This window comes from Acipenser ruthenus, unplaced genomic scaffold, assembly GCF_902713425.1.
Source record: "Acipenser ruthenus unplaced genomic scaffold, fAciRut3.2 maternal haplotype, whole genome shotgun sequence".
Lineage (NCBI taxonomy): Eukaryota > Metazoa > Chordata > Actinopteri > Acipenseriformes > Acipenseridae > Acipenser > Acipenser ruthenus.
In genome coordinates, this window is record NW_026708142.1 from 79,139 (window position 1) to 105,856 (window position 26,718).

At 42.0% G+C, this 26,718-nt stretch overlaps 1 long non-coding RNA gene across 1 annotated transcript; it reads left to right on the top strand.

The window, feature by feature from the left end:
- Nucleotides 1-276: 276 nt before the first annotated feature.
- Nucleotides 277-25,955, top strand: LOC131729785 (uncharacterized). The gene is made up of 4 exons (XR_009323718.1): nucleotides 277-418; nucleotides 12,301-12,413; nucleotides 23,973-24,033; nucleotides 25,150-25,955. It is a non-coding gene; the product is annotated as an uncharacterized LOC131729785 (long non-coding RNA).
- The last annotated feature ends 763 nt before the right edge of the window (nucleotides 25,956-26,718 follow it).

Genomic DNA, 26,718 nt, shown 5'->3' on the forward strand with positions numbered 1-26,718 from the left:
AATAATAATAATAATAATAATAATAATAAAACACTGAAATAAACTCAGAGAAGGGGAAAAACCAGCTTCTCAAGCCTAAGCTTATGGAGTACAATCAGTGTACAGCTTTAAGTCCTACCGCTACTGAGGCTGAAGGCAAAAGAGGAAGTGACTCTCCGCGCGCTGCGTATAGTAAGCTCCCAGGGGGGCGGGCTTACACGGCAGCTTGCGCGGAGGCCTATCGGCAGCTTTGACATAAAGCTCAGCCAATCCCTACTGCCTGACGGCAATGTCCCATACCTTGATGGTTATTTTCGACTTGAAAGAGAACTACCTACTCCCTGGCTTAAGCAATCTTAACTTACACTTGCCTGTAAAAAGACGATTGTCTGACCAGCGTTATTATCGCCTCCTTCAGAAGTAACCGCACATTTGATAAGTAAGTACAACTACTATTTCTGTTTGAAAATGCTTTCCCCATATGAAAACAATCAAGGTTTGAGCTACGGCACACATTACTCAGTTCAACTGCAAATACTGTATCTTAAAAAGCCAAGGGACCCGAAGCTATACTATAGCTATAATCTTAGATATAGGGATCAGTTCAATTCACGGAAATTCGACTTTACAAAAGTTGAATTGATTTTCGAGGGTAGGTATCTCCATTTTTCTTTTACTTTCTGATTTTCAAAAAGCAGTTGCATTTGTAGAAGAGGTGTTTTTGGAACTACCAACACATTGTACAGCTTTCCTGAGTAAGTATGTAAGAAAATAATATTGTTGTCAAACTAATTTCAAAGATATTTAATATATGCACAGGTAACGTCACCACACACACATACACACACACACACACACACACACACACACATATATATATATATCTATATATATATATATATATATATATATATATATATATATATATATATATATATATATATATATGGTATATTATTGTTATTGTTATTGTTATTGTTACTGTTACTGTTTCCTGTTTTTTCTATATTTCCATAAGACTAAAGACTGTTCAATAAGACTGATTGCAACATTCAGTGAGAATCTGATCTAGAACTAGAGGGAGTTTTGCATGCAAGCTTTTGTTTTGCCTCTTGATTAAAGCCAGATATTGGTCCATGGAATTGGTCCATAAAGTTTATGGAATTGGTCCATGAAGTTCACGTTATTGTACTCTATCACTTTGTTGATAATGCATCATTTAAATGGAGGATTTTAATATGAGTTCCTTTATATTTACAGTATATATGGAACCTCTTCTTGAGGCCCTGGAACTTGCCAACTCCCAAAACTACTGAATCAGCTGTAGCAAAGATTCTAAGATATACTACAAAATGATACTGCAAAAGTCTACAAGAAGCCAAAATATATAAAAGTATTTCATGTTCAAAAAACTAAAAAAAATTAAGTTTTTCAGTAAATGGAAAACTACAAAGCGGTACGTAATTCAATATATTAACATAATATTATTCAGTAGGTTTCAAAGACATGTCAACCCCTAAGTGTTCACTCCAGTGAGACCCCTGCTGAAAAACCTTGGGATTGATGAAAAACCTTTAAAAAAAAAAAAAAAAAAAAAAAAAAAACTGTAGCTAGTCATGAAAAGAAAATACATCTGCTTTTGCTCCTTTTGTGGAGACGAAATAAAAAAAAGAAATAGTCTGGGTACACCACACACTAAAAAAATGACATTTAACAGTGAATGTGATCTGGTTTAACATGTAAATCATTCAAAAAGAATACATCTACACATATTTCTTTATAAATACTGAGAATTCATGTAATATACTTTTTTTTATTGATTTTCAGTTTTAATAAAATCTTCAGTTAGTGTGAGAATATTATTATTATTATTATTATTATTATTATTATTATTATTATTATTATTATTATTATTATTATTATTGGTCAACATTATTAAAACAAAGAAGCGTTATTTTACAGAGAAACAAAACCAGTGTGTGGCGCTCCCCGTCACTTTGATCAAAATTTAGGTGAAATAAAGAGATAGACATACCATCAATTTCCAATTTTTCTATTATTTCTTACCATATGGCATCTTTCTTTGTATTGTCTTTATAACCACTGACACTGACATCATAAAGAACATGATATTTTTCGACTTTAATAATTACATTCCCATTAATGTCCATTTCTCTTTTATTTCTGTGGTAATTTCTACGTGAATGAAACAGTTACAGTTTTGAGACAACAAGGCAATTCTATCTTTGGAGTAAGGGGGGAGTTTGCGTAGCAGCTACAGGAATATAGAATGGTAATGTACATCTACCTCTTCATGGTGCACCACCCCCCCCCCCCCACCAAAAAAAAAATGAAATAATACGCTTGGACAGTTGTATTGGATTTACCGCTGTATCTAGTATAAAGGGTTTTGCAGCCTCGCAAACAATAACAAACTTATGCACAAACGTGAGAATCCATTGCACGGCCGTGAGACTCTGAAAATTGTGAAAAACCGGGTAAACCTTGAGACTTGACATCCATGGTTTCATTAGACTTTATGAAGCAAAATGTGTTAATTCTGTAGGGTGATGCAAAACTTTTGGCCAAAGCTGTGTGCTTAGAATCATATGATATAATTGGGATATGTGAAAAAAAGGTTTCGTTTGTAAATAGTTTCTGATTCACTTAACTAGAAGCCATGAAAACACTCATCAGCTCTTAATTTAATATTTATGGTTTGTAAAAATGCTGACGCTGTATGAGGTACCCTGGCGCTAGAATCTAACACCCCAGCACAAAATCTGCACCCCTGATTAAATCACTGCGCACAGACTTCAGGGTTGTTCATTTTCTAGCTGCTCTGGAAGTAATTGTACCTGAAGCTGCTCTGCATGCACATGCTGACTCACGACACATTTAAAAGTATTAAGCATGGTGCCATGCGGGATTGTGCAAGATGGGCCGAACGGCCACCTCTCGGTTATAAACTTTCTTATGTTCTTATTTTGAGATGTGTTTTGACTAAAAAATACATCTCGCTTACAATACTGAAAGTTCACGTCAATGAATAAATGAATAGTGTAAGGAAACACACAATGAATAATAGTGTAAGGAAACACACAATGAATAATAGTGTAAGGAAACACAATGAATAATAGTGTAAGTAAACACACAATGAATAATAGTGTAAGGAAACACACAGACAAAACTAAATGAAAATCTAACGCATGTGCAGATCTCAAAATAAGGCATGGTGCAGAATTCGGCACGACCCCGTCAACACTTTACAGACGGTCAATTGTGCCAAACGTAATGCAGCATGCAAATAGTGTTTGGCACCTAAATGCAAATCAATGGAATAAAATGATTAAATAATACTTTAGTGTGTGGTGTTTGCCTATGACACTGACAATGAGTGGTATGTCTGGAGTGTATTGTATCTTCATATAAAATAAACTGGGTTACACTGTGCTTTATTTTAGCAGTATTAGCAATAACAAGTATGTCTGCGAACTTTCCGTATGAGAATCTTCTTTTAAATCCCACGATATCGCAGTATGGAAGTTATTATGAATATATTTTGTATGATAATATTGATATTGGTGCCCATCACTAATAATAATAGCTCCTGAAAACTCAAAAGAATTCTGTCAATGATCTTCTGGTGTGTTAATGTTGAACACCTTGAGCACCTTGCTGTGAGACTGGTAATCATTTCAGAGGCGCCGCCAACTTGGGGGCCAATGGGGCCAATGGGTTTGCCCCCCCCCCCTACTTCTACTCAGAAAAAAATAAAGCTGCAACATTTTTTTTTAAATGTCCTCTGTGTGGCGCTGTGTGTTTTAACATGCTTTTTTCATAAAACGTGATTAATTTAAACATTTTCTAGCGGTCATACTATTACACACCAGACCTTTATATTTTAGATTGAATTTATAAATATCAAATATTTCAAGATTTTGTCCATACTCAAATATTTTTTTGAAAATATTTTAATATAAAACTAAATAGATGTTCATATAAAACTTAATGTGTTATGTTCCACATCATTGTAACACATTTATAAATACATTTGAAGCACAAATTGAAATAGTTGAATATTTATAAATATTCATAACATTATTTGAAATATTTAATTATTTAGAATCATATCAAAGAAATTTGAAAATATTTTAATAAAATCAATATCTATCCCAGGTCTGCTACCACTCACCCTCCTCAAACTTTAACTTTTAGCCTGATTAAATGTGGCCAGTGAACACTTAAACATATTATAAGTCAAATTAGAAGCTTAGGCTGACATTCGGGGGGAGGGATTGTCGAATGATTGCTCTCCCTTTAGGGTTATTGAATAATTCACTAGATCACTTCCTTGCATGCTATATACATCTCCGATAAACTTACCTTGGCCATTGCAATCCAGTTGTAATCCTACCCTCCACCTCCCCAACTTCCACCTTAATGCAGACAGTCCCCTTGTCGGGGGGAAGGGTGTGGCTTCATCATGGTCTACCCTGCTGACCTGCCATCGACAGATCAGTTCCTCTCTTCAGAGGGAGGTAGCTTCATTATGGTCCACTCTATTGACCTGGCATTGACAGATCAGTTCCTCTCTTCAGAGGGAGGTAGCTTCATTATGGTCCACTCTATTGACCTGGCATTGACAGATCAGTTCCTCTCTTCAGAGGGAGGTAGCTTCATTATGGTCCACTCTATTGACCTGGCATTGACAGATCAGTTCCTCTCTTCAGAGGGAGGTAGCTTCATTATGGTCCACTCTATTGACCTGGCATTGACAGATCAGTTCCTCTCTTCAGAGGGAGGTGGCTTTATCACGGTCCACCCTGCTGACCTGGCATTGACAGATCAGTTCCTCTCTTCAGAGGGAGGTGGCTTCATCACGGTCATCACATATTTTATATGACCTTGTACTAGACACAATACAGTATATTCCCTAAAATTTGAAATCAAACACAAACTAAAGAGCACAAGTTTGTTCACTGTGTTTTTCCAACCAATGCGTATTCTGCAGAGTAATAGGGAGTTGCAATGTTTTTGGCTGACTCAAATTAAATATATTCACTAGATGAAATTCCATAAAAAAATTGTACTCACTCAGAGGTGGTGGCTGTACCCTGCCGGCCGCCACCTGACACATGGCAGCACTGTCACAGGTGCTGGCCCCCCCCGACACATGGCAGCACTGTCACAGGTGCTGGCCCCCCCCTGACACATGGCAGCACTGTCACAGGTGCCGCCCCCCCGACACATGGCAGCACTGTCACAGGTGCTGGCCCCCCCCTGACACATGGCAGCACTGTCACAGGTGCCGCCCCCCCCGACACATGGCAGCACTGTCACAGGTGCCGCCCCCCCCGACACATGGCAGCACTGTCACAGGTGCCGCCCCCCCCCCCCGACACATGGCAGCACTGTCACAGGTGCCGCCCCCCCCCCCCCGACACATGGCAGCACTGTCACAGGTGCCGCCCCCCCCGACACATGGCAGCACTGTCACAGGTGCTGGCCCCCCCCTGACACATGGCAGCACTGTCACAGGTGCTGGCCCCCCCCTGACACATGGCAGCACTGTCACAGGTGCCGCCCCCCCCCGACACATGGCAGCACTATCACAGGTGCCGGTCCCCACCTGACACATGGCAGCATTGTCACAGGTGCCGGTCCCCACCTGACACATGGCAGCTCTGTCACAGGTGCTGGCCCCCCCCTGACACATAAGAACATAAGAACATAAGAAAGAACATAACAAATGAGAGGAAGCCATTTGGCCCATCTTGCTCGTTTGGTTGTTAGTAGCTTATTGATCCCAGAATCTCATCAAGCAGCTTCTGAAGGATCCCAGGGTGTCAGCTTCAACAACATTACTGGGAAGTTGGTTCCAGACCCTCACAATTCTCTGTGTAAAAATGTGCCTCCTATTTTCTGTTCTGAATGCCCCTTTATCTAATCTCCATTTGTGACCCCTCGTCCTTGTTTCTTTTTTCAGGTCAGAAAAGTCCCCTGGGTCAACATTGTCTATACCTTTTAGGATTTTGAATGTTTGAATCAGATCGCCGCGTAGTCTTCTTTGTTCAAGACTGAATAGATTCAATTCTTTTAGCCTGTCTGCATACGACATGCCTTTTATACCTGGGGTAATTCTGGTTGCTCTTCTTTGCACTTTGGGTGATGAGCTGTGTTGCTTTTACGCCAAACATAACGTTTTGCATTGTTGCCAAAAAGTTCGATTTTGGTTTCATCTGACCAGAGCACCTTCTTCCACATGTTTGGTGTGTCTCCCAGGTGGCTTGTGGCAAACTGTAAACGACACTTTTTATGGATATCTTTAAGAAATGGCTTTCTTCTTGCCACTCTTCCATAAAGGCCAGGTTTGTGCAGTATACGACTGATTGTTGTCCTATGGACAGAGTCTCCCACCTCAGCTGTAGATCTCTGCAGTTCATCCAGAGTGATCATGGGCCTCTTGGCTGCATCTCTGATCAGTCTTCTCCTTGTATGAGCTGAAAGTTTAGAGGGACGGCCAGGTCTTGGTAGATTTGCAGTGGTCTGATACTCCTTCCATTTCAATATTATCGCTTGCACAGTGCTCCTTGGGATGTTTAAAGCTTGGGAAATCTTTTTGTATCCAAATCCGGCTTTAAACTTCTCCACAACAGTATCTCGGACCTGCCTGGTGTGTTCCTTGTTCATCATGATGCTCTCTGCGCTTTAAACGGACCTCTGAGACTATCACAGTGCAGGTGCATTTATACGGAGACTTGATTACACACAGGTGGATTCTATTTATCATCATTAGTCATTTAGGTCAACATTGGATCATTCAGAGATCCTCACTGAACTTCTGGAGAGAGTTTGCTGCACTGAAAGTAAAGGGGCTGAATAATTTTGCATGCCCAATTTTTCAGTTTTTTATTTGTTAAAAAAGTTTGAAATATCCAATAAATTTCATTCCACTTCATGATTGTGTCCCACTTGTTGTTGATTCTTCACAAAAAATTACAGTTTCATATCTTTATGTTTGAAGCCTGAAATGTGGCAAAAGGTCGCAAAGTTCAAGGGGGCCGAATACTTTCGTAAGGCACTGTAGGTCTTTTTCATAGTTCCCTTCTTCAATTTCACTATCTCCCATATGATATTTATAATGCACATTTTTATTGCCCGCATGCAATACTTTACACTTTACTCTATTAAATTTCATTTGCCATGTGTCTGCCCAATTCTGAATGCTGTCTAGATCATTTTGAATGACCTTTGCTGCTTCAACAGTGTTTGCCACTCCTCCTATTTTTGTGTCGTCTGCAAGTGAGTTTGCTTACTACACCAGAATCTAAATCATTAATGTAGATTAGGAATAGCAGAGGACCTAATACTGATCCCTGTGGTACACCACTGGTTACCTCACTCCATTTTGAGGTTTCTTCTCTAATCAGTACTTTCTGTTTTCTACCTGTTAACCACTCCCTAATCCATGTGCATGCATTTCCTTGAATCCCTACTGCATTCAGTTTGAGAATTAATCTTTTATGCGGGACTTTGTCAAAAGCTTCCTGGAAATCTAAATAGACCATGTCGTATGCTTTGCAGTTATCCATTTTCAATTTGGGGACATCATCTACGCATATGGAAGTGAGAGGTTTGGAGTTGAAAAAAGGAAGGAAAAAGTACAAACTATTCCTGGAAAGTCTAGACGGCAGCAGGAGATTGAACGTTTAGTTAGAGAAAGGAGACAGCTGAGGAACCAATGGAGAAGAGCAGAACAAAGTCAGAAGGAGGGACTCAATCTCTTACAAAGGGTCATAAAAGATAAGCTTGCAACATTGCGCAGAGCTGAGCGCCTACGGAAACGCTACAAAAAGAAGGAGCGTGCGAGAGCAAACTTTTATAAAGACCCATTCAAATTTGTAAAGAAGTTATTCACCAGTGAGAAGAATGGCACACTAAAAGCATCTAAGGTTGAGCTGGAGAGATATTTGGAGGAAACACATACAGATTCAAAAAGGCAGGAGCCTATGTCAGTTCCGTCAGACATCCCACCTATCAATCCACCAGAATATCAAATGGAGGACTGTGCACCTAAGTGGAAAGAAATAGAGCAAGCTGTGAAAAAAGCAAGGGCTTCATCATCTCCAGGGCCTAATGGAGTTCCGTACAGAGTGTACAAGAGTGCTTCAGGAGTTCTACGAATTCTGTGGAAATTGATGAAAGTGGCATGGGAAAAACAGGTTGTACCAAGAGCATGGCGCCGAGCAGGTGGAGTCTTTATACCTAAAGAAAAAGATTCTACAAGCATCAGTCAGTTTCGTCCCATTTCCCTATTAAACGTAGAAGGCAAGATTTTCTTCAGCATTATTGCTCAGAGATTGTCAGCTTACCTATTAAAGAACTGCTTCATTGACACTTCAATACAAAAAGCGGGCATTCCAGGTTTCCCAGGTTGCTTAGAACACATCAATGTGATCTGGCAACAAATTCAATCAGCTAAAAAGGAGAGGAAGGAGCTCCATGTGACATTCCTGGATTTGGCTAATGCATATGGTTCAGTGCCACATGAACTACTTTGGGCAGCATTTGATTTTTTCAGTGTACCGATGACAATAACAAATTTAGTGAAAGCCTATTTTGGAGAGTTGCAATTCAGTTTTTCAACTTCAGAATTCAGCACTACATGGCAATGCCTAGAGGTTGGAATAATGGCAGGATGCACCATTTCTCCACTGGCTTTTACCATGGCAATGGAAGTAATCATTAGGGCATCAAAATGGGTAGTAGGAGGAGAGCGCTTGGCTTCTGGAATGCGACTACCACCAATTCGAGCATACATGGATGACATGACAACCATGACTACAACAGTAGCCTGCACTAATCGATTATTGGGCAAATTAACCAATAACATTGAATGGGCACGAATGCAATTCAAGCCCACTAAATCAAGGAGCATCTCTATAATTAAAGGCAAAGTAGTAGATAAAACATTCTTCATTAATGGTGAGGCAATACCAACAGTGTCTGAGAAGCCAGTGAAGAGTCTTGGGAGATGGTACGACGGGGATCTAAAGGACACAGTTCGTGTGGGAGAAGTTAGACAACAAGCAGTGGAAGGGTTGAAGAGCATAGACAGCTGCGCTCTACCAGGTAAACTAAAACTCTGGTGCTTTCAGTTTGGTCTACTGCCGAGGTTGCTGTGGCCACTGACTGTGTACGAGGTTTCTTCGACAACAGTAGAGAAGCTGGAAGCTTTAATCAGTTCATACATCAGGAAATGGTTGGGAGTTCCACGCTGCCTCAGCAGAGTGGGACTTTATGGTAAAGGAATACTGCAGCTACCAGTCTCTGCTCTAACCGAGGAGTTTAAGTGCGCCAAGGTCAGACGGGAAATGACATTAGTAGAGTCACGCGATAAATGCGTAAGGGAGGCAGCACCTGTGTTGAAAACTGGAAGAAAGTGGGCGGCAAAGAAAGCTGTGGAAGATGCAAAGGCTCCCCTTCGAATTGGTGATATCATGGGGCAAGTTCAGCATGGAAGAGGGGGTCTTGGTTTCAGTTCAACTCCTCCTACATGGCACAAGGCGGCCCCAGCTCAAAGGAGGAAGCTGGTAGTCAACGAGGTGCAAAAGCAGGAGGAGAGGATGAGGTGTATAAAGGCCATTTCCCAGGCCAAACAGGGAGAATGGATGAGATGGGAGAGTGTGGAACAACGCAAGATTGGCTGGCAAGACCTATGGTCAATGGAACAGAGCAGGATCAGTTTCCTCATCAGGTCAACTGTGGTGATGGTTCTCCCATCACCACAGAACCTAAACCTCTGGGTAGGAGAGGATCCCTCATGTCCTTTGTGTTCATCACCTGCAACATTAAGGCACATTTTGACAGGATGTAAGGTGGCTCTTAGCCAAGGACGGTTTACTTGGCGCCATGACCAGGTGCTGCGATGTTTGGCCTTAGCATTGGAAGACAAGCGTAACATGACCAATAAGTTGCCAACTGTTCCATCAAAACATTACACACAAAAGACAACATTCCTCCGCCCAGGAGAGCAACCACCAAGAAAAGGTGTTAAAACCAATCCTCTCCCAGGACAACTGGAAGCTGCTAGAGACTGGAATATGCTGGCAGATGTTGGTCAACGGCTTATTTTTCCACCTGAGATTGCCACCACTAACCTTCGACCAGATATTGTCTTGTGGTCTGGATCAGCACGCCTTGTTCACCTGGTAGAGTTAACAGTGCCATGGGAGGATGCTGTAGATGAGGCGTATGAGAGGAAGAAACTGCGGTATGCTCAACTAGCCACTGAAGCGGAACAGCGAGGATGGAGAGTTCGGGTTCACCCAGTGGAAGTGGGTTGTCGAGGATTTGTGGCACACTCTACAACCCGGTTTCTCAGAGACGTCGGATTCAGTGGCCAAGAGTTGCGTCGCACAGTGAAGAACTTATCTGAAGCAGCAGAGAGGAGCAGCAACTGGCTGTGGTTGAGACGGAAAGATTCTGGCTGGGGACAGGTAAGTAAGCTGGGCTGAGTTGAGCGGGGGACGGAGGGGGGTGATGCTGGGACGCCAGAATCACCGTCGAGCCCTCTTGAGGTGTCGTGGGCTAGTCGACGAAACACTGAGGATGGAAGGTGCCCACTTGAAAACCCCAGAGATGTACCCTACTTAGCTCAATCCAGACGGTTGTCATGCTGATGCGCTGGGGAGGCCGCACTTTGGTTGATCCCCGGAGCCAGCATCGCAGCCGTTGTGTGTGCTGATGCGCCAGGGAGGCAAAATAAGCTGATCCCTGGAGCCAGCATTACACTTCAGCCATTAACACCAGACAGAAGGATATCTACATCATCATATGGAAGGAAACGTAAATGGAGGGAGACACATATGGATCACATTAGTTTACTGTAAAGCTACGTCTTAGTTGGTGCTTATCTTGGCGAGAGCCGAGTTCAAATCAGCATGAAGTTTTAACATCTACTCTCGTGTAATGGAAATCATGTTGCATCCTCAAAAAAGTCAAGTAGGTTAGTTAGACATGATCTCTCTTTCCTAAAACCATGCTGGCTGTCTCTCCACTCGTACTTCTCACACGATGTCGCTTCCACACGCTGTCGCTGGGAAGCCTGTCTGCCTTTGTTTGTTTTTGTGCTGCGTGCTCCGCTCCTCCCCCGTGTCCCAGAACGCCGCGGGATTTGAATCAGCTGCTCCGAGTTTCAGCTTATCAGAAAAATACACGCAGCTGCAAGGCTTTAAGCTGCAATGTTTTCTGATTAAAGCAACTCCAAATCTAAAGATGTAATTCCTCCTTTCTGCTTCTAACTACGTTGTACTTGTCCACTCGTACTTCTCACACGATGTCGCTTCCACACGCTGTCGCTGGGAAGCCTGTCTGCCTTTGTTTGTTTTTGTGCTACAGTCTCACCGGCAGGGTACAGCCACCACCTGTGGCAGCACTGTCACAGGTGGTGGCTGTACCCTGCCGGTCCCCACCTGACACATGGCAGCACTGTCACAGGTGCCGCCCCCCCCGACACATGGCAGCACTGTCACAGGTGCCGCCCCCCCCGACACATGGCAGCACTGTCACAGGTGCCGCCCCCCCCGACACATGGCAGCACTGTCACAGGTGCCGCCCCCCCCCGACACATGGCAGCACTGTCACAGGTGGTGGCTGTACCCTGCCGGTCCCCACCTGACACATGGCAGCACTGTCACAGGTGGTGGCTGTACCCTGCCGGTCCCCACCTGACACATGGCAGCACTGTCAGAGGTGGTGGGAGGTAGATGTGCAACAACACTTCACATCCACACACTGGCTCAGCACTTTCCGCATGATAAGACCAATATTCGAGCGGCTGTGCCAATTGATAGCAAGCTACCTTTGTGAGACTGTAGACACACAGAAAAGGCAGGCCTTTGCATTGTACAAGCTCGCCAGCTGTTGTGAGTATAGTTATTGCTGCAAAATTTGGCGTAAGCATTACAACTGTCCCCCCTTTCATCTACGTCCGGCACAACTTACATAAGCAGATGAGGCACAGCAGATAACCTACAGAAACTCAGGGATCAGACCGTGCACATTAGACAGTTTGACATCAAATGAATGGCTAAGGATGGTTGCTAGGCACAGAAATACGCTCGCTACAGTCGTCCATGTGAATGTAGAATAAAATGTTGCTGCAAACAAAACATAACCTTTGCTGAGCGAGGTAGTCATGTGAGTAACAAGTTGAATAAAACGGGTTTCCTTATCATTTTTTGGCCGATTTTGCTTTTGATCAAAGCTTGGATGGAAAAAAGGCTACAGATTGACTCAAGATGTTATCTCTTTCAGGCTAAACATTCAGTCATGAGATCCTGCTGTTTATTCCTCCCACTTCTGTTGTGTGCAGCACCATTAGATGGCACCGAGTTAAATCTACATGTGCTGGAAGAAATTGTGGGCACGTAAGTAAATACTTAGTAAGAAATAAAAGTCTATGGGCCTCATTTACTAAGCAGCGGTAATTTGGCCAGAATTGCTGGAGGAAAATTGAGATGACTGGGCATGGTATTCCCCTAAGTGTCCTGCCCTATTTACTAACTAATGAGAAACAAAAATACCGTTCGGAAAAATTCGAATTCGCATACAGATTGTGGGTGGCAGCAGCTCTGAAGTTGCACACTGTATTTATTCTATTGACAGCATGTGAAGGAGCTTACTTACTGCTGGAGGAAGGGATACAAATATGAAACAGAAAGAGAGAGTGGTGTAAGAACTGTATAAATAGGTACCAGAATTTGGACTCAATTCAGTTGTTTGGCACAATGTTACAAGAGTCATTGTTACAACGTCTGGGACGCTCTGTCTGGGACATATTCAGTTATTCAATCTAATTAATACAAGAGACTACAAAATAGAGGCATTTTACAAAAAAAACGAGATACCATACAATGCGGTATTGTCGGTGGTCATGGTATAATTATTTATACTGAAACCACCGTGGTTAATATTAATAAGCAAATCGATACCAAACAGAACATGAGTGAAATTGCAGCCAACTTTTGAAAGATTCCAAAAAGGTTTTTTTGGGGCATTTTACCAAAGTAGACACTAAAACAGTAAAATTCACACTTTGCAATGAAAGACTGAGCTACATGAATAGCATAGGGACAGTGTTAAACCAGCTACGATACAAGCATGTATCCACCTACCTGTAGAGAGAGGCCCAGCCACAAGCCTCAGGCTCTGCTGACTGCGAGACTGAGACAGACCTGCTAACCTCTACGCACTTTGCTTATCCGCTACGCATTTTGAGTTGGTAATATGCGGGAATACTTTTATCAGAGATGATACGCAATAATACGTAATCCATATTTCGATCATATTCTATGATGTTGCCTGTAGTTAGAGAAAGTGTTGCATCTATAGTCAGGGCCGGCTTTAGGGCAAGGCAAGCAAGATAGATTAACCAATCAGGTTTTGAGTTTAGTTACGTAATAGAATAACCAATCAGCTTGTGAGTTTAGTTGACGATCCAACCTCCGTTTAAAAACAAAAACAAAAAAAGTTATCATGGGTTGACTGACAGAAATTCCTACCACCCAGTTTCTTTGTATAATCACTGCCATTCTACTGTAGCCTATCAGGCTTTGTTGAGCTGACTCGCTTGTGTTTCAACTGCCAGTTTCGGACACACTGGAGGGAGTGTGAAGTACTGTGACTTGTGAGGAAATTATTTATTTCAAACTGGCTACAGTACCTTTGTTTTTTAATGAATGCATTAGTTATGCATTCATTTTTGTCTGGGGGGAAAAACCCACTTGCGTTTTTAAAAAAAACGTGCTCGATTTAGATAACTGCATCACATGAAAAGAAAATACAGCTGAATGAGGATTTTACAAGAATGTCGAGGGAGTAAGTACAAACATTTATTATAATAATATAGTACAATATTTAAGTTTAATATTCTGTTTTTGGCTTGTTGTCCCGTTTTTCACAAATGCCTGTTACCACACAGGGATGTCAGTAAAATTCGATTTCATAAAAATGAGCGCAGCATTAACATTGTTAATGTGGTTAAGGTACGTAAGGCTTCTGTTTACTTTGCAAGTAGCGTACAATTACACTGTAGATAAATGCAGTTTCATTGTGCTTTAAACAAGTCATAAACGGCTGGTTTGTGATTTTATATTGAAGTTCAGTAAGATCATTAATGTAACATTATGGATTTTGTTAACGGTAAAATATTTTTTTATGTAAGGACTGGAAATCACCGACCCGCATAAGTGTAATCCTGTTTAAATTTGTAGCTAATTATTTATGAAAAAAATGGCCATACAAGTAAGCGTGTTAAAGTGGGACTTAATACTACTACTACTAATAATAATAACGTAATATCAGAACTACCAATATACAGTGGTTCTCAAAAGTATTCACCCCCCTTGGACTTTTCCACATTTTATTGTGTTACAACATGGAATCAAAATGGATTTAATTAGGAGTTTTTGCCACTGATCAACACAAAAAAAGTCCATAATGTCAAAGTGGAAAATAAAATCTACAAATTGTTCTAAATTAATTACAAATATAAAACAGAAAATAATTGATTGCATAAGTATTCACCCCCTTTGCTATGACACACCTAAATAAGCTCTGGTGCAACCAATTATCTTTAGAAGTCACATAATTAGTTGAATGAAGTCCAGCTGTGTGCAATTAAGGTGTTTCACATGATTTCAGGTTAAATACACCTGTCTCTGGGAGGTCCCACAGTTGGTTAGTACATTTCCTAACAAAAACTACATCATGAAGACGAAGGAACATTCAAAGCAAATCCGGAATAAGATTCTTCAAAAGCACCAATCAGGAGTAGGATATAAGAACATTTCCAAGGCATTGAATATCCCCCGGAGCACAGTAAAGTCCATTATTAAGAAATGGAGAGAATATGGCACAACTGTGAATCTGTGTAGAACAGGCCGTCCTCAAAAATCCGGGCGAGAAGGGCACTAGTCAGGGAGGCCACCAAGAGGCCTATGGCAACTCTAAAGGAGTCACAGTCTTCCACGGCTCAGCTGGGAGACACTGTGCATATGGCAACAATAGCCCGGGTGCTTCACAAAACTGACCTTTATGGGAGAGTGGCAAAAAGAAAGCCATTGTTGAAAAAAACTCACATCAAATCTTGGCTAGAGTTTGCCAGAAGGCATGTGGGAGACTCTGAGACCAAGTGGAAGAAGATTCTATGGTCTGATGAGACCAAAATAGAGCTTTTTGGCCTTAATGCTAAACGTTATGTTTTGCGCAAGCCTAACAACGCACATCATCCTGAGAACACCATCCCTACCGTGGGCATGGTGGTGGCAGCATCATGCTATGGGGATGCTTCTCTGCGTCAGGGCCTGGAAAGCTTGTGAAGATAGAGGGCAAAATGGATGCAGCAAAGTACAGAGAAATTCTGGAGGTAAACCTGCTGAAGTCTGCAAGAGACCTGGGACTTGGGAGAAGATTCATCTTCCAGCAGGACTATGACCCCAAACATACAGCCAATGCCACAGTGGAGAGGCTTAAAAACAAAAAGGTTAGTGTCCTGGAGTGGCCCAGTCAAAGCCTGGACCTCAATCCAATTGAGAATATGTGGAAAGAGTTGAAAGGTCCCCGTCTAACTTGACGGAGCTTGAGCAATTTTGCAAAGAAGAATGGGCAAAAATTGCAGATGTGCAAAGCTGGTAGAGACTTATCCAAATAGACTCATGGCTGTAATTGCTGCCAAAGGTGCTTCTACCAAATATTGACTCAAGGGGGTGAATACTTATGCAATCAATTATTTTCTGTTTTGTATTTGTAATTAATTTAGAACAATTTGTAAATTTTATTTTTCACTATGACATTATGGACTTTTTTGTGTTGATCAGTGGCAGAAACTCCTAATTAAATCCATTTTGATTCCATGTTGTAACACAATAAAATGTGGAAAAGTCCAAGGGGGGTGAATACTTTTGAGAGCCAGTGTATGCTTACTGATATTAACTTTTTATGAAGCGCTCACTACAAACGAATGGGTCCAGTCTTTTTCGTTTTTTTTTTCTCTTTTAATCGCTGAAATCCATTTTACCCTCCTTTCTGGATCAGCAGGAATCCTGTAGAAGGAAACTTTATATTTCTGTCCAGAACAAAAGAATCAGGCATTACTGTAATGTTACCGCGCTAGGCATTTTGGTCATCTTCCACAGTAATGGTGACCAAAAACAAAACCCAAAACAGAGCCAGCCTGAGCACAGACATGCTAAGTTCACTGATAATGCCCAAAGTCATGATGTCAGCGAAGCAGCAAGTGTGTCACACACAAACCTTTAGTGACACCTTGCTCAGGAAAGCCAAGTCAGCCACCTAAGCTAAACATTCAAGATCTGAAAGTGCAGTTTGACCTGTTGGATTCCTTTCTGTTCCAAACAACTCACTTTGTGGATAGCTATTACTTTTGTTGCTGACTCAGTGACTATTTACAAGTTTTTTTCCTTTTTTGAAAGTGCTTTGTTTCTCTGTTTTAGAAGCTTATACATTTCAATGTGTTATGTTTTGACAGTAAATAAAATACAAACATACTACAAAAATGGCTATTTTCTGTACTTGAAATAATTTTAAGTTGGTATACATTAAATAGGTTTCATCTATACTAAGGTAAACAAAATTAAATTTAAACTGAAACAATCATAGCTAATCTCATTATTTTTTTACTGAAAAATTCATACTCAAAACTCACCAGAGTGTAGCATTTAGCTGTTTCATACTCTAAAACAATTCTGGGGGGAAGCCCCCCGGACCCCCCGAGATGTCTGCACGAAAGAGTGCTACTCAAAAAAACAATGTCAAGGTTGGCAGGTCTGCTGAGGGTATGCCTTTGCACGAGCAGCAGAAGTCCCGGCCAATCACAACGAACCAGTGCAGCTTGCAATTTAAAAATAATAAAAAAAAGTTTAACTTGAGTTTTAGTTAATGGCATTCAATGATTTAACATCTACTCTGTACTACATTATTTATAAGACTTCATGTAGCAGAGCATACACCAGGACCGGGAGGTATGTACCGGATTTAATATGATAGGTTACTTAATATAAACATGTATTTAGATTTTATAGTTGTCCAATGACAATATCACATTCCCTTTCATACTCCCTATTACAGCACCTATCACACTCCCTGTCACACTCCCTATTACTGTACCTATCACACTCCCTGTCACACACTCTATTACAGTACCTATCTCACTCCCTATCACACTCCCTGTCACACTCCCTATTACTGTACCTATCACACTCCCTATCACACTCCCTGTCACATTCCCTATTACAGTACCTATCTCACTTCCTATCACACTCCCTGTCACACCCCCTGTCACACTATCACACTCCCTATCACACTCCCTGTCACACTCTCTATTACAGTACCTATCTCACTTCCTATCACACTCCCTGTCACACTCCCTATTACAGTACCTATCACACTCCCTGTCACACTCTATTACAGTAACTATCTCACTCCCTATCACACTCCCTGTCACACTCCCTATTACTGTACCTATCACACTCCCTGTCACACTCTCGATTACAGTACCTATCACACTCCCTGTCACTCTCTATTACAGTACCTATCTCACTCTCTATCACACTCCCTGTCACACTCCCTATTACTGTACCTATCACACTCCCTGTCACACTCTCGATTACAGTACCTATCTCACTCCCTATCACACTCCCTGTCACACTCCCTATTACTGTGCCTATTTCACTCCCTATCTCACTCCCTATCACACTCCCTATTACACTCTCTGTCACATTCCCTGTCACAGTACCTATTACTGTACCTATCACACTCCCTATCATGCTCCCTATCACACTCTCTAATACAGTACCTTTTTACATCCCCACCCCCTCCAAAATAACCCCCCCCAAAAAAGTAGAAGAATGCCTTCTGGGGCTGTGTAACAGTAGGGCAGGCAGTGGTTATTGCAGGGTAAACAAAGCGGACCATGAACATAAGAACATGAGAAAGAACATAAGAAAGTTTACAAATGAGAGGAAGCCATTCGGCCCATCTTGCTCGTTTGGTTGTTAGTAGCTTATTGATCCCAGAATCTCATCAAGTAGCTTCTTGAAGGATCCCAGGGTGTCAGCTTCAACAACATTACTGGGAAGTTGGTTCCAGACCCTCACAATTCTCTGTGTAAAAATGTGCCTCCTATTTTCTGTTCTGAATGCCCCTTTATCTAATCTCCATTTGTGACCCCTGGTCCTTGTTTCTTTTTTCAGGTCAAAAAAGTCCCCTGGGTCAACATTGTCTATACCTTTTAGGATTTTGAATGTTTGAATCAGATCGCCGCGTAGTCTTCTTTGTTCAAGACTGAATAGATTAGATTCTTTTAGCCTGTCTGCATTCGACATGCCTTTTAAACGTGGGATAATTCTGGTTGCTCTTCTTTGCACTCTTTCTAGAGCAGCAATATCCTTTTTGTAACAAGGTGACCAGAACTGAACACAATATTCTAGGTGAGGTCTTACTAATGCATTGTAGAGTTTTAACATTACTTCCCTTGATTTAAATTCAACACTTTTAACTATATAGCCAAGCATTTTGTTGGCCTTTTTTATAGCTTCCCCACATTGTCTTGATGAAGACATTTCTGAGACAACATAAACTCCTAGATCTTTTTCATAGATTCCTTCTTCAATTTCAGTACCTCCCATATTGTATTTATAATGCACATTGTTATTGCCGGCGTGCAGTACCTTACACTTTTCTCTATTAAATGTCATTTGCCATGTATCTGCCCAATTCTGAATGCTGTCTAGATCATATTGAATGACCTTTGCTGCTGCAACGGTATTTGCCACTCCTCCTTTTTTTGTGTTGTCTGCAAATTTAACAAGTTTACTTACTATAGCAGAATCTAAGTCATTAATGTAGATTAGGAAGAGCAGAGGACCTAATACTGATCCCTGTGTGACACCACTTAACCACTTTGCCACACGTGGTGTCAGACACGGGACATGGATCGTCACGCATTGGCGGAGCTGCTGTAGGGTCTGGACAGCAGACGGGACACAGAGGAGAGAAGGAGGGAGGAGCGCTACACTGCGCTCATTGAACAGGTAGGGCTGGCGTTTTCCACAACACCAACCCCTACAGGAACACCAACGATGTCGGCACCGAAGGCTCGGGCAATGAAGATGTCGGCGGAGGATGATCCAGAGGCGTACCTGGTCGCGTTTGAGCAGCTGGCCACCACTGCGTCGTGGCCGCGGGAGTTCTGTGCGAGTCAGCTGGGACCCTGCCTGATTGGGGAGGCTCAGGCAGCCTACCAGGCTATGAGCAACCTCAACACTGCCAGTTACGACCTGGTCAAGCTGGCTATCCTCCGTCACCTCAACATTACGGCAGAGACTCAACGGGTACGGTTCAGGGAGAACCGAAGATCCCCGGAGACACGCCCCAGGGTGGTTGCGGAGTGGTTGTGTGACCACATGGTACACTGGCTGACCCCCAAGAAGAAAACAAACCTGCAAATGGGGGAAGCAGTGGTTGTGGAGCAATTCTGCCTTGTGGTCGGCGCTGATACCCAAGCCTGGATACAGCGCTACAACCCCCACACCCTGGAAGACTGCATGAAACTGGCCGAGTATTATGAGGACTTCCTTCGCCCGGACAGGGATACTGTCGGTTTCCGCCCTTCGGAGCAGCCGAGCCCCTCCTCTCTGTCCTCCACCACCACCACCACCACCATCAGCCCCGGTACCCAGACCTCCGAGACCGCCTACCCCAATGGGCCCCCATTGCCTCCCCTTCATGGAGACCAAGGTTGGCCCCCAGCTGGGGTAGAGGTGCTGCCCTTGCCCCGTTGCCATACCAACAATGGGACAGATATCTAACCAATGCCGCTCCTGTCCCGCCAACGTGTTTTAGGTGGGACATCTGGCCAGGTCATGCCCCTCTGCCATGGAGTGTGACTTGGCCGCGTGTAATTGGGCACCTGAGATAGGTAAGGGAGGGGCCTTGTATGATTGATGTGGTTTTAAGAAATGTGAAAACCCACGCATTAGTGGACACAGGGTGTGCACAAACCTTGATTAGAACAGCTCTCTTGGGCGGTGTGGTGTGGCGGCCACGAGGTCAGGTGGAAATAAACTAGGAAGGACTATGAAAGACCCCGTTGCACGTAAAAAGTACCGTGAGTGTTTTGTTTGTTTGTTTGTAATTGTCTTGTTTTGTCTTGTCTTGTACATTACTAGACAGCTAATACAGTTCCGGAGCTGTCGCCAAGGGCCAGCACTAACCTGGAACAGCACTGCACGATTGTCACTAATAAACTGTATCACCCACCACAAGCATTACTGCATGCACCCAGGACTGGTGACCGTGTTAGTATTATTGTGGGGCAGATATATTTCAGTTTATTATTTGGGATTGCAACCCGTTGTTATTTACGCCACGCAGCACACATTGTTGTGTATTGCCGGGGTCTTATTATTTAGTCACCAGACCTGGATACAATAAAATCCCTTTCCAAGTGGATTATAACTCTGTCTGTTTTATCACACAGCATCACTCCTGCATCTGTACCCACTTAACCACTTTGCCACACTCCTCTAATCAGTGTGGCAGCAGTGTGGAGTAGTGGTTAGGGCTCTGGACTCTTGACCGGAGGGTCGTGGGTTCAATCCCAGGTGGAGGACACTGCTGCTGTACCCTTGAGCAAGTTATTTTACCTAGATTGCTCCAGTAAAAACCCAACTGTATAAATTGGTAATTGTATGTAAAAATAATGTGATATCTTGTAAGTTGCCCTGGATAAGGGTGTTTGCTAATAAGTAATAATAATAATCAGTACTTTCTGTTTTCCACATGTTAACCACTCCTTAATCCATGTGCATGCATTTTCTTGAATCCCTGCTGCGTTCAGTTTGAGAATTAATCTTTTATGCGGGACTTTGTCAAAAGCTTTCTGGAAATCTAAATAAACCATGTCATATTCTTTGCAATTATCCATTGTCGATGTTGCATCCTCAAAAAAATCAAGCAGGTTAGTTAGACACGATCTCCCTTTCCTAAAACCATGCTGACTGTCTATCAGGATAATGTTACCATATAGATCATTTTCCATTTTTTATCTTATTATAGTTTCCATAAGTTTACATATAATAGAAGTCAGGCTTATTGGTCTGTAGTTACCTGGTTCGGTTTTGTCTCCCTTTTTGTGGATCAGTATTACATTTGCAATTCTCCAGTCTGTATGTACAACCCCTGTGTCAAGAGACTGTTTCATGATTTTGGTTAGTGGTTTGTAAATAACTTACAAAAGTACTATTGGGAGGATCTCATCCGGCACTTCTGCCTCTGTTATGCTAAAGTTATTTAAAATTGGATAGGAACAGGTCAACATGTGAGGCATGTTGTCCGTATCTTCCTTTGTAAAAACTTGTGAAAAGTAATTCAGCGCATCTCAGGCGCGTCAGGGCCAATTTATTTTCACACGCGCAGTTTATTTTAGACGTGCTGTTTAAAAGTATTTTTTTTCACAGTAAAACAGGTTTAACCCTTTGCGGTCCTATGTCGGACCTGGTCCAACATTTCAATTATTCCTATCCGGTCCAATGTCGGACCCTGTCCGACATCATCAAAAAGACGCAAAAAACTGGTTTTTAGTCATTTTTTCTCCGGAAAAAGCAGAGAAAACCATTCAATGGCCGAGTGGGAGCGACAGGAGCCGAGACAAGCCGGAAAAAAAGGGCGTATCTCATGAATAGTCATACTTGCCCCTGGCATCAGATAACGGCGGCCATAAGGAAACAAGCTGGCTGATGCTGAATCAGCGTTCTGAGAATATCACGGACATTTGCAGAGCTTTTTTCAGATGTTATAGTAATAAAATAATGACTTGGATCGCATTATTGAGGCGTTTGGTGATAAAACGAGTGATCAGGAGATGATTGATCGGTATGTACGACTATTATTATTATTATTATTATTTATTTATTAGCATATGTGAAAGCTATAGCGAACGAAAGGGTGGGGCGGGGCTGGAGATGCCTAGTGAGTGCTTTGTTGATATGCAGGGCCTTTTAAACCCGTTTGACTGTGGAAAAAAAATACTTTTAAACAGCGCGTCTAAAATTAACTGCGCGTGTGAAAATAAATTGGACCTGACGCGCCTGATACGCCCCACCCCTTGTTTGCTGTATTTTTCACATACCTCTTCATAGTCTAGCATACTGATAAATCATCTCCTGATCACTCGTTTTATCACCAAACTCCTCAATAATGCGATCCAAGTCATTATTTTATTTCTATAACATCTCAAAAAGCTCTGCAAATGTCAGTGATATTCTTTGAGCGCTGGATGCAGAAGCAGCTATCTTGTTTGTTTATGGCCGTGTTATCTCTGTGGTGCCGGGGCGATGTGTATTGCTCAGATCCGCCCCTTTTTTTCCGGCTTCTCTCGGCTCCTATCGGTCTCACTCGGCCATTGAATGGTTTTCTCTGCTTTTTCCTGAGAAAAAACAACTAGAGACCTGTGTTTTATGTCTTTTTGATGATGTCGGACAGAGTCCGACATTGGACAGGAATGGGAAAATTGTAATGTCAGATCTGGTCCGACATGGGACCGCAAAGGGTTAACCAAGAATCTGTAACACCTAGTTACTTGTTAGTGCAGTAGCTTCAAGTTCTAACATTTTTGTTTTTGAGACTTCTAGCATTTAGATAAATACATTTAATGGCTGTCTTACCTGAGTTGTTGCCCTTGTTTTGATGTAGTCTCCCTTCTGTTTTTTTGTTGATATCTACCCCCATCCTTTCTAGTTTAAATGCTTCTGAACCTCCTCGAGGATCCTTTCTCCGAGTAGATTGGTTCCCCTTTTATTTAAGTGCAGTCCATCCCACCTATATAGATAGTCCTTGTTGCAGAATGTGGTCCAGTGTTCAAGGAAGGTGAAGCCTTCCTGTGTGCACCACGATTTCAGCCATGCATTTAGATTATTTATTTCCAGCTGCCTGTATGGTCCTTTGCAAGGTGCCAGCAGTATCCCAGAAAATACCACAGTTTTGATCTTGTCTTTTAATGTCCTTCCTAGCTCTCTGAATTGGTTTTGCAGGGATCTTTATCTGTCTCTTCCAATGTTGTTTGTACCGATGTGGACGACTACTACCGGGTCGTCTCCTGTTCGTTCTAGGAGCCTGTCCACGTTCTCAGTGATGTGCTTGACAGAGGCTCCTGAAAGGCAGCACACTGTTGTAGTAAGGGGGTCCAAACTGCGAACTGAACTTGGTGTGTTTCTCAATATAGAGTCCCCAACAATCATGACCTCCCTTCTTTTTGCTGCCTGGCCAGCACTGTTTACAGGGTCCTGGATGTTGTTCCTTTCGTTCTCTTGATGTTGGTTTTGATTATCTAAATTTTGAAGTGGCTCAAATTTGTTTGATGTATTAATTTCTGGTGGTTGTGTTTGAGGATGTTTCTCTCCCTGGTGGCTTTCTGTCTGTTAGGGGTGTAAACTTCCAAAAATTGTGGGTGTGCCAGCTCCTCAAGCTCAGGGTTAAAAAGAAATGTGTTCAGGTTAATTGGTAATTGGTTAATTGGGTAACTGTGTAATTGTAAATTCTGGAAAGATCATGCTTTCAGTAGGAAAGGTGGGGAATTCAATTAATCGATCATCAGGTTGGAGGATTGTGACAAATATAATGAGTTTTGGTTGTAAATCTCCCTCTCTCTTGTAAATCTCCCTGTGAGGGCGCTGAGCATCGAAAGGGAAAGGCTTCGGACAGGTTTGCCTGACAGTTCTTTTCCTGGGACGGGAAGTCGGTCAGTCTGGAAGAAGACGAGACTCTGTTGCAGGAACGTATTGACCCGGAAGGGAAACTATGTAGCAGCTGCAGACAGTAAAGACAGCTGCAATCCTTTACCAAGGGGTCATGCGTAATGGCATAAAGGGGCCGGAGAATCGTAAATCTTTTCCTTCACTTGGTTTCAGAGCGGATACGAAACTGGAAGGACCGGGAGAAATCCCCTGTGAATTATTGGGAGCAGTATTCGTGAGTGTTGTGATTGTTTTTGTTGCTGTTAGTAATTGTCTTTTGTTTTGTAAATTCACTAGGCGGCTAACACGTCTCTGGAGCTGTCGCCTTGGGCCAGCACTACACGAAACAGCACTGCACTACAGTCACTGTTTACATTGTTATCACCCACCACCAACACTACTGCACGCACCCGGACTGGGGTATTGTATTGTATTGTGGGGCAGATAACGTGTACTATTATTTGGTTTGCAAAACCAGTTATTATTGTTTCCTGCCGTGCTCTACACATTGGTGTGTATTGCCGGGGGGTTATTGTTTGGTCACCAGACCTGGATACAATTAAAAACGGTTCCAAACTGTATTATAACTCTGTCTGTTTCATTACTGCACTGCATCACCCCTGCACCTGCACGTTCCACTTACCACTTTGCCACATGGATATAAAAATTCTGCTCAGGCAGATCTGAGGGGCCATTTTGTTGAAAGGAGTGAGTGACTCTGGTAGTGGAGAATTAAAACTGAACAAATTGTGTTACTGTTGTAGTAAAATAATGCTGTGAAGGTACTTAGGGAAAGCCTAGTGAAGATAAAACAAATATAGTGAGGGAAATGGCTATAGGTATTGTGTGGGGTGGTTGCCATGTTTAAGCCAAGTCACATTCATCATAGTTTTATTGTGTTTTTCACTGTTACTGTTTTCTGTTATTTTTGTTTGTTAAAGAAAAAAATCATTCCTTTATTGTGAAACAAAAGCGGGGAAAAGAGAAAACAAAGAAAACAATTTGAGATGGACAATTTCTAATCGTGTTCAGTCTGTAATCAATAGAACTGTCCCAAACCGGCGTTTCAGCCCCAAACCTTTGGTGTCTTCATGCTGTCCAGCCCCTCTGCTCCTGTCACAAGCCAACATTCTGTGCTGTTAAGAAACTGTACAGCCAGTCATCGCATTTATTATACTATCGAAATATCCAATAATGAAACATGATGAGCAGTACATAAGTATGCATTTTGGTGGTACTAGTATCCTGAAATCTTTGCACATCATTGCAACAGCTTACGTCCCATAGTTTTTAAATGGAAATGGTGTAACAGGATTGTAGTCCCTGGATTTCTTTTTTTTTTTTTTACCAGGTTTGCCACTGCAGCAGGACTAAGACCTAGTGACCATCAGTTGAAGCAGTTTGGATTCCTGATGGCTTTAACACCAAAGCAGTGTACCGGTGACAGTAGAGTGCGGTACAGGCCTTTTAATCAGAACACTCATGTTCATGTAACAGGAAGCCCTAACTTTTTTACAAATGTTCCAGATTTAAACTATATGGCTGTCTATCCTTACATAGGAAACGTGTGCTCCGAGAAGAAGATTCTTTTCTCACAGGATCAAAACCAGCCTAGCCCTGCTCAAAATTTTGCAAATAACGCAGACAAAATCCTGAGTGCTGGTGGGTGTGTGTTGTTTTTCACCACAAACACCCCCTGCCTGGAGAAGTGTTTCAGTGGCAAGCAGGACTGTGACATTGTCAGCCCATTACTCGCACAGCCATTCTCTAACTGGGGCAATTCCAATATCAATAGGCCCATTCACAAGTATTTCATTTACACCAAGGTGTTTGGAAGAGATAGTAGGAATCTTGTTAGTATTAAAGAGGGCTTCACAAGGCTTGATAACAGCAAATGTTATAAGGATGCTAATAGTGTAAATTGCATTCCTTGTGACGCCAATAATAATTTCTGCTTGTAAGTTTAAGCCAATGCTTCAAATTGCAATTTACCAAACAAGTAATAATGATTCCTTAATTCATTACCAGTCTTTATTCTATAATAGCATGCAATACCTTTCTAGAAAACGATCCTGTTTGTAATAACTCTAAGGGCCTCTAAGCTTCATTTTGTCATTTTCCGCTTGTACTTTCTTCACTGTAATTGTGATACTTCACTACCCCAATCAGTAATAAAAAGTCTTTGATCGTGAAGTCCTTTGTTTTGGTGTTCATTGAATATGACTTGCAGGGCTTGAAATGAATGTATCTATCCACTGGCCAAATCTAAATCTGCCTAGGACCTGAAATAGATATGGCCACAACACCCTATCAAACACTTTTTCAGCATCTAATGCTAATGCTATAGTTCCTGTCCTCAGGCCCTGGGCATGTGACATAATATTAAGGAGTCTACAGAATAACATCCAATAATAATTACTGCCTGGTCTGGGTGTATAATCTCCCAGATAACCTCCTCCACTCTACTAGCTAAAATAGTGGTTAGTATCTTGAGATCTGTATTAAGGAGGGAAATTGGATATGCAGATAAATAGCAGGAGTTGAGTTGTGGTTTGCTGCAGCAGAGGGTGCCCGAAGGAGAACGTCTATACATGCAAGGGTGCAAGAATCAAAATAACATTGTTTTTGTTAAATGTAAATGTCATCTGTTCTGTCTTCATTTTACCTATTATAATAATGCATTTTAAATATAAATAATTGCGCTGAAATAACACAAATGTGTTTTGGGTAGGCTACACATTACATTATGTGAAAATCTAAAGCTGTACAGTAGGCCTATACAGTACAATAGTAAAATCAAATGAATACCTAATGCACTTTTCACTTTGGCTTAACGGTAACACAAAATAAACCATGCTGCTGCATTCTACACATTGGTATACAATGCAAATGAAAGATTATTTTAAATTGAAACTAAATG